Source organism: Varanus komodoensis, unplaced genomic scaffold, assembly GCF_004798865.1.
Source record: "Varanus komodoensis strain SLA01 unplaced genomic scaffold, ASM479886v1 scaffold18_3, whole genome shotgun sequence".
Classification (NCBI taxonomy): Eukaryota; Metazoa; Chordata; class Lepidosauria; order Squamata; family Varanidae; genus Varanus; species Varanus komodoensis.
This window is the reverse complement of record NW_025335549.1, coordinates 4,568,345-4,576,820: the sequence shown is the minus strand read 5'-3', so window position 1 is coordinate 4,576,820 and position 8,476 is coordinate 4,568,345. Positions and strand designations below refer to the sequence as shown.

Here is an 8,476-nt window from a genome sequence, read left to right as displayed (position 1 = left end):
GGATAAAATGGAGATGAGGAGGAGGGTTAGGTGAGCTGCTTCAGGTTCCTTGCAGAGAAAGGGTGATCTTGTCAAGGGTGGAATTCAACATGTAAACAACTCACACTAAAGTCCCTTATTGCTACTTATCTACAAGATTTACAACTTTACAGATAAGCTCTACTGTTGATGTCTTTACAATGCAGATGCGAATCCTTTAGTGATGGCTCTCCCCGCCCATGTGGGACTAGCTCTCCTGGCCCTGTCTTGCTTCTCTCTGGCGTAACAGGGCCTGTTTTTGTTCTCACCTCCTCGGAGTTCTGCGATTGGATGCTAGGGAAAAGTCTACCACACCGCCTGCGTTCCCTGTGTCGTGCTCAGGAAGTTCAGCGTCAGTAGGGGTAGGGACAGTCTGCTCTAACTCTTTCTGAGCAGAACTCGTAGTGTCTTTTCCCTTGGGGCTCTCTTGCTTTGATGTGGGCTTGGGTGTTCACTCAATGAGTGTGGAGTCAGGGGAGGTTCAGCTATCTGTTCAGCCACCCCCAAGCTAGGTTGTGGGGTTGGCATTTGGGTACAGGGTCCCAAGCACAAGACCTCCTCGTGAGGTGCTGCCTCTGTCAGTGCTTCAGGCATGACAGATCTACACAAAATAAGAAGCATATAAGTAAGATCCTTAGTGGTTGGCCCTGCCCTTCACAATGCGGAATGGACCTTGGACCCTGTAATGAACACAGAGATGCTGAAGAGCCACCTCTAGCTCTCACTGCTCAGTCAATACTTGCAGGAAAGTCTGAAAGTCCTTGAAAAGCCAGAGCTTCTAGAAAGACTCTTCTGGCCTGATGATAAATCTCTGCCGGTTGTTCCTAGTGACTGGGGTCACAAAACACAATGAGCAACTCTGTAGGATGGCCACATTTTAAAAAAAATCACGATCTACTCACAGATAATCAAGGGTTACTATGTTATCATGACTTCCCATCTCCCCATTCAGACCTCCCACTCTTGGAATGAATCCCATCAGACACCATGCCTGAAATTCAATTCCAAGTTGCATTGCTCCCTGCCCACGGCACCTATTTCTTCTTCATTCTTCCTCATACAATCATAGAATAGTAGAGTTGGAAGGGGCCAGAAGGACATTGGGTCCGCCCTCCTGGTATTGCAGGATGCTACGTTACACCACCCCATTCAGATGACTGTCCAGATGCTTTTTGAAAGTCTCCAGCAAGGAAAAGTTCACAACTTCCTGAGGTAATAGGTTCCATTGTTGTACTTCCCTGCATCTAGTCTAAATCTGGATCTGATGTCTAAACAAATCTAAACAGAACTAATATGTGTTATTAGGCAAAGAAAGACAGTGGAGGTTGGATGGCTGGAATAGCTCCTAGAGTGGCCATATTTCCAAAGGACTCTGTGGTAGTTGGCATACCAGGACCATGGGACTCATGAGCCTGGGTTTAGACAATACAACAAGCCATAGTGGGAAGGAGAAACCTCAGAACAAGCACTTGTCAGTTGTCATTGTTTCTAAAAGCCACACTTACTACAATTCCAATCAGCATGGTCAGGGATGATGGGGGAAAGGCCACTGGCAAGGTTTCACTTCAATGATATCTATATTTTTCTCAGACACTACATAAAGAATTGCTACTAGCTCTTCAAATGAGAAAAGAATGGGGCAGAGAGAAAGACAGCTCACAGCTCATGAAGGAAGATATTCCATGATCCTACTAGATAATGAAACATAGAAACAGAGTGAATCAGAAGGGGCCTCCAAGGCCACCTAGTATGACCCCCGGCTCTACCCAGCTCCGCTCCACTAGCTAATTGATTTTGCTAGACTTTTTGGAGAGCTTCCTTTGAGTATCTGATGCAATGGCTCATCCAAAGGACTAATTAATGAATTATACACCCCCCTCCCAAATCCACAATAATATTTGATATGTTCCCTTGGTGATTACGAAAATTAATTTCACTCTGGTGACATTTAGGTGTAGGAAATAATGTCCTACACCTTCCTTACTCTTAACTTCTGAATGGGTCAATGGAAAGATGGGATGTCTTGTTTTCTAACTTGTCTTCACTTTCTTTTTACTTGTATACTAATCCCAGCATTGGGTTAATCAAAAAACAAATAAACACATGATACTTGAGTTAATTAAATTAATGAGAAAAACCCTTCCTGAAAACTAGATGAACTGCTGTTAGTCAAGAATAGACAGCAGTGAGCTAGAAGGACCAATGACTGGTCCCCCTTTAAATTATCTTTGTATGTTCCCAGTCAATGCACACGAGCCTTCTGAGTGGAGGAGAATTTTTTCCTGTTCTTCATCTTTTAGCAAGTTGATGTAATTTGCATTTCCTGGATTAATATACACATCAGAACAAAGTTATCCTTCAGACTGTCATTCAGTGAATTTTGCAGCACAGTTCTTAGTTCCAAGGCAGCATATAAGATATGTATATTGAGGGAAATGCATAGAAAATGCACATGCAAAGGGGGAATGCTTATGGAAATAAATGTGGGTTCTGCTCAGTTTTCAAATGCACAGACAAATGCAGAAATTAGCACTGAGCAGACCTATTTTTTGCAGAAGACACGCAAAACAGATGTGGACCAAAATTAGACTTATTCTTCCATCCCCAGTGGAGATGGCTATGGTTGTCTTGATTTTTGCCTCTGTGTGGAGGGAATGCTGCAGTCAGACAATGGGAATTTTCTCCAAGTATCCCTCAACCGAGAAAGCAACAGGGCAACCTTCAGGCATACAAAGCTCAGCGAGTTCATGAGAACCCCGTGTGTGCAGTGCAACATGAGGGATTGCAGCGCAACACAGCCTTGCCAAGTTATTTGTACTGGGATCCCTGAAGTCTTTTGGTGTTGCCTGCATGGATTAGTTAATTTAAGCCGCAGCGCTAGGCACACTTCATGTGTGTGAGCGTTAACAAACTGAATAAATAGGTACAGAACCAGGCTTTGGTGATGGTTTAGCATGTTTTCATTAAAATGAGATTATGATCCCACCAAAGTCGAACACTTCTAAGTCCTGCTGATTTCACAGAGGGAGGGAGGGAAATATGGAGCACTGTGTCATACTCTCATTTCAGTAAATGAGGGTTTAAACAGCCTTAATTCTGAGATTTTAAAAAAAGAGTTTTCTTGAAAAATCATATGCATTTTGTGTGTATTTCTCCCATCATACGTACGTATGTATGTGATTTTGTCTAATATGCATATCTTGTATGCATTTCCCATTATACTATACTAAACTATACTATACTAATGTTATTATTTCTATCCTGCCCTATAGCTAATGCTATTGTGGAAGTTCACCAGCAAAACCTGTTTGCATGCAAAAGGTCTGTGTTTTGTTTAGTTAGAGAACTCTGACACAAAATTTGGGGAAATGCAATTTTTAAAAGAGAACTGAAATTTAGTTCATGTGTCAATTCAAAAGTTAGGCAAGGCCAGCTAAATTAATTTCTCCCCTTTCCCTTCTGGTAGAGAGAAATGAAAGCAGGATGTCCAGTCCTGAAGGATTTGCAATCCAAATGTGAAGAAATGGTGGATGAATAGGCATTCTCAGCTAATGGGACCCCATTTGTCTTCAGCATGATGGGGCCTGGAATTTAAACTTTAAAACCTAGTGAAGCATAGGCTGAAGCAGATTGTAATTGTCACCTGATCTGGTCCATTGTATGAAGAATGTAAACACATCTGTATTCCCTGCCCACAAAACATTCTAGCCTAAGCTACCTGGCTGTTCTTAGGAAAAGTCATCACACATAGGAGAAAATGCATGAACAGTGCCCAGAAAAAAAAATCTGGAATCTAGAGCCTTGATGTCAACCAACATGAGCTAAGTCTTGTGATCGTATCCTTTTTTCAGACATATGTATGGACATTAGCAGATGGTGAAACTCTCAGTGGTTCAACCTACTTTTTACATGGGTAGCCCTTGTCCTTCTCAGAATTATAGATCAGTTAGTCTGCTGGATACCCCTTCTAAATTATATGCCATCTTTCTATTCAGCAAGCTGCAGGAGTGAGGTTTGAAATCCTGAATTTAGGAATTCTTTTTCCACAATTGATCACTGCTTCAGCCTGTCCCACCTTTTTGGGAAAACTTTAAGAGCCATGCTTTCTACAGCATCCCTTGACTATTAGCAGCTTTTTCCTTAATAGACACCAACAAATTGCCTGCTCTGTTGGAGCTTTCTATCCAGATACTACCATTTAAATCAAAAGAGGCAGGAGTGGCCTTCTATTGGACCTAATCCAACCGTGAAAGGACTTAAACAAGGCTGGTGGGAGGAGATCAGAGCAAGGGAGAGCACGGGGTGGGTGGAGAGGGCATGACTGCCGTGTGATGAGCAAGATCTGTGGTAGGGTAACAATTGTTCCACCACACCCATCAGCACGGAACTGAAATGCCTGCAACAAGGGCATCACAGCATCAGAATGAGGTGTATTTGTCTATGTTGATGAAGCCATGGAAAGGTGTTAAGCCATCCAGCAATCTAACCAGAGCAGAGCCACAGGAAGAATCAAATCCAGCAAACAGCTAAGGATTAAAAAAAAGATGCTCTGCCTTTTGTTTCTCCCTGCAATCGTCCAATTATTTGATACTTGACACCGGCTCATTTAGTCTCTCCCTATAATCAAAAAGGCAAAAAGACAGAGAAAGTGAAATATCATTAAGCCCCAATTAATCAGACATAAAGATTGATTTTAGGATAAACAGAGAGGGAGTTTGGTGGTATTTTCTAGTTCTAGAGATGCTCAAATCAACAGATCTTGAGCTCATGGAAGTTCCATCCCAAAGCTTGTGCCACATTAAATCACAAGCTAAGGGGGGTTTCATATGAAAATCGATCCATATGTTCTTCCAATTATATGCAGCAGTGATGCATATATTTGAAAGCATGCATTCTTCTAGCATTGATTAATGTATATCTGTGCACTTTTTTCATGCACGTTATCATATATATCCATGTATACTGTCAAACTCTTCTTCTTTTTTTTTGTAGATGACATTGTGAGATTAAAAATGCATAGACTTTATTTGTACATTGTGCCTCAGTCCATGGTTGCTCCCAAAAGTGCATGCTAGCTAAATTGTAATCAAAAATTAACTGAAACAAATTTTTCCTACATCCTCTTCTACACCAGAACAAACTGGGTCTGCGTTATTAAAAACATAATGATTTCTGGTGTCTGTATGTGTATGCATGTATTAAATAAATTATTTTTCTTTTTTCTTGTCTTTTTTTTACTGTTTCTATGACTGGGGTCCTAGCACTCATTTTTATTTATTTTATTTATTTTTTGATTTATATCCTGCCTTTTTCCTACAAAGGGCTCAAGGCAGCTTACATCATTCTCCTCCTCCATCTTATCCCCACAACAACAACCCTGTGAAGTAGGTTGGGCTGAGAGTCTGTGACTGGCCCAAAGTCACCCAGTTGGCTCCATGGCTGAGCAGGGACTCAAACCCAGATCGCCTGAGTCCCAGTCCAGCACTCTTAACCCCTATACTACACTGGCTCTCCAGTGTTTTATCTCACATTCACAGGTTTAGGGAAAAGAATTAAACTGTTAGCTGGGTGAACCTGTCTTCCAACAGTCCTGGGGTGACTTCTTCATATCAGCTTTACACCTGTCTTGATATCTGGTGAAATATCTGGACCACAACTGTACCATTTAAAATGGGGAATACACAAGGGAAAGCAGTGAAGGAACAAGTGGAGGAAAGAGTTTGGTTTGACAGGGACAGGTGGGATATTATGAGTAATATATATTTAATGGGATTTAAACAGCCTATTACTTCCAAACCTCTGCCCCTGATTTCTTTTAGTAGAAGTTGCACTCACCTACATCAACACTCCCTCTGATGCGAAATTCAGGTGGTGAGTGGCAGCTAGATTGCAAATAGAGGGAAAGGGTCAGTTACACAATCCTAGGTGTGTAGTAAACAGAGAAGTCCATCAAAATCTTTCATCCCTGTGTCTGCAGGTAGAGATGGTGGAGGTGGCTGCCTCCAAACATGCACTGGGGGGAATGAAGTACAAAAACATATATTAGAGAGGCTTGATTGCACCCAGTACAGTGTCTGCTTATCTCCCAAACAGAAGGTTGTGTTTATTATTGCTTGTTGCATGCGTGCGTGCACACACTCATGTGTGTGTGTGTGTGTGTGTGTGTGTGTGTGTGTGTGTGTGGTTGGCTCAGGTGTGATGTGCCTTCCTGTCTGAACTGTTCCGATCCCAGTGCAAATGAATTCTATGTAAATGGCCCAGTCCAACAACAAAACAGAGACATTCTCCTGGTTCTGGATTTAGAAACAACGTGGATTTACCATTTGGCAAACTGAGGCAGATACTGGGGAGCAGCGATGGCAGCTACCTTCCTATTCCAAACAGTTTCTTCAGTTGTTCCCCTCTGTTTGGACAGCAAAACAACCTCTTCCGGGCCTTTTAAAGGAGCGTGCTGTTGCAGGTATGATGGAGAGCTGTATCTCCCCACCGAGTCAAGGCAGATTTGCCAAGCCCATCAGCTTCCGCACGCGGTCTGAAGAGAGCCCGCGAACCTGCCATCCATCCCTGGCAGCCACATGACTTGGGCCGGCCCAGCGTCACTGCATCCTCCCACACGTTACCTGAGCAGACACAACACGGTGATTTCTTGCTGGATCTACATGGAGACATTTCTCAAATGAAGTGTGCGCTGCTTCCTGGGGATGTTGTGCTTAAGCAGAGCCTTTTTCAGCATCACAGCCTGACGGCTTAAAGAGGGAGGCAGAACGGAGCCAAAGGATTGCTGATTGCTCTTCTTCCATCAAGTTCAGCAAAATGCCTTCTTCTGTTTTGAGTAAATCTCCGCATATAAACACATGCAGTTTACAGGTGATGTTCTGACAAATAGCAGTAGTAGTAAGTCAGAGTTCACTCGTATATTTAGAGAGACTTGCTGTATGCAACTCATATAAAGCTCTTGCTTCACTTCTCAGGCATGCGCGCACACATGCACACACACACACACACACACACACACACACATATCTATGCTTGCAATAAGCAATAATAAACACAACCATCTGTTTGGGAGATAAACACACACTCTACTGGGTACAATCAAGTCTCTCTAATATATGCTTTTGTACTTCATTTCCCCCAATGCATTTCTGTAGGCATTTTTTAAAATAGAGAACCGCGTTATAAAGAATTACAAAAACCAAGAGATAATTTAGTCTGGTTCTGGTATTAGTTTGGAAAGTTCAAGTTGGGTCAGTGTATATTACTATATCAACCAAGCATATTTCTTCCCATCCCGAGGGCGCAGGAGGCTGACAGAGAAAGAAAGTTTCCATGTTGCATGCAATGCACACACCCCTCCTGCATGTGGAGCACATGGGGGCTGGTACTGATGGGCACTTGCCAAGGTCCATTATGTACCGGGGGGCCTGTTGCCAGTCCCTGGAATCTCCCAATCCTTTTGCTCACTTTGACTGCGTGAGCAATGAAGAGATGAGGTGAAAGTGCAGGGACCTCCATGAGACTTCTCTGCATCTGAGAGGTAGCATGAAAGGGTTCCAGAGGGCTAGACCAGCAAGTAGGTCATGGCAAGGGGAAAAGAGGGTGTGCGTACAAAGAGAGTGGTCCTGTGGAACCACTGCTTCTCTGCCTTTTGGTGAAGATCAAGTGTAGCATCTGTTCTAATTGGTTTAATATCTGGCAAGTCCTCTGTTTGAGGACTAGATATTGAATGGATTTTTGGGACTGGGAGATGGAATAGGGACTAAAAAAAGTGAAGAATTATCATGACGGCAGCCAGTGATGAGCGGAGTCCCCCAGGGCTCAGTTCTGGGACTGATTCTGTTCAACCTTTTTATCAATGAAATGAAGGAGGGGATAAGCAGTCTGCTGACTAAATTTGTGGATGGTGCCAAAGTGGGGGCGGTGGCCACAATGGAGGAGCAGGTGATCCAGATCCAGAAGGATCTGGACAGGCTGTGGAAGTGGGCGGGGGACAACAGGATGGCATTCAAAGTGGATAAGTGCAAGGTCTTGCCCTTGGGACACAGGAATACGAGGTGTCACAGGAACAGGATGGGGGACAAGTGACTGGAGAGCAGCACTTGTGAAAAGATCTCAGGGTACTTGTTAAAAGCAGGCTGAACATAAGCTAGCAGTGTGATGCAGTGGTTACTAAAGCAAATGCCACCCGTGGAAGTATAGCCAGAAGGGTGACTTCCAGATTTAGGGAAGTGTTGATACCACTCTTAGACGACTCTGGTGCATCCACAACTGGAGTACTGCATCCAGTTCTGGGGTCCACATTATAGGAGAGACATAGCTAGGTTAGAATTGGTTCAGTGCAGGGTCACAAAAATGGTAGCCAGGTTGGGAGGAATGGGATATGAGGAGAAATTAAGGTAATTGGATCTTTTCAGTCTGGAGAAGAGGAGACTCTGAGGGGATCTTTTAGCAACTTACA

General features: G+C 43.3%; 1 pseudogene; it reads left to right on the top strand.

Moving 5' to 3' along the window:
* The first annotated feature begins 7,650 nt into the window (after positions 1-7,650).
* LOC123022132 lies at positions 7,651-7,867 on the top strand (annotated as a pseudogene).
* Positions 7,868-8,476: the final 609 nt, after the last annotated feature.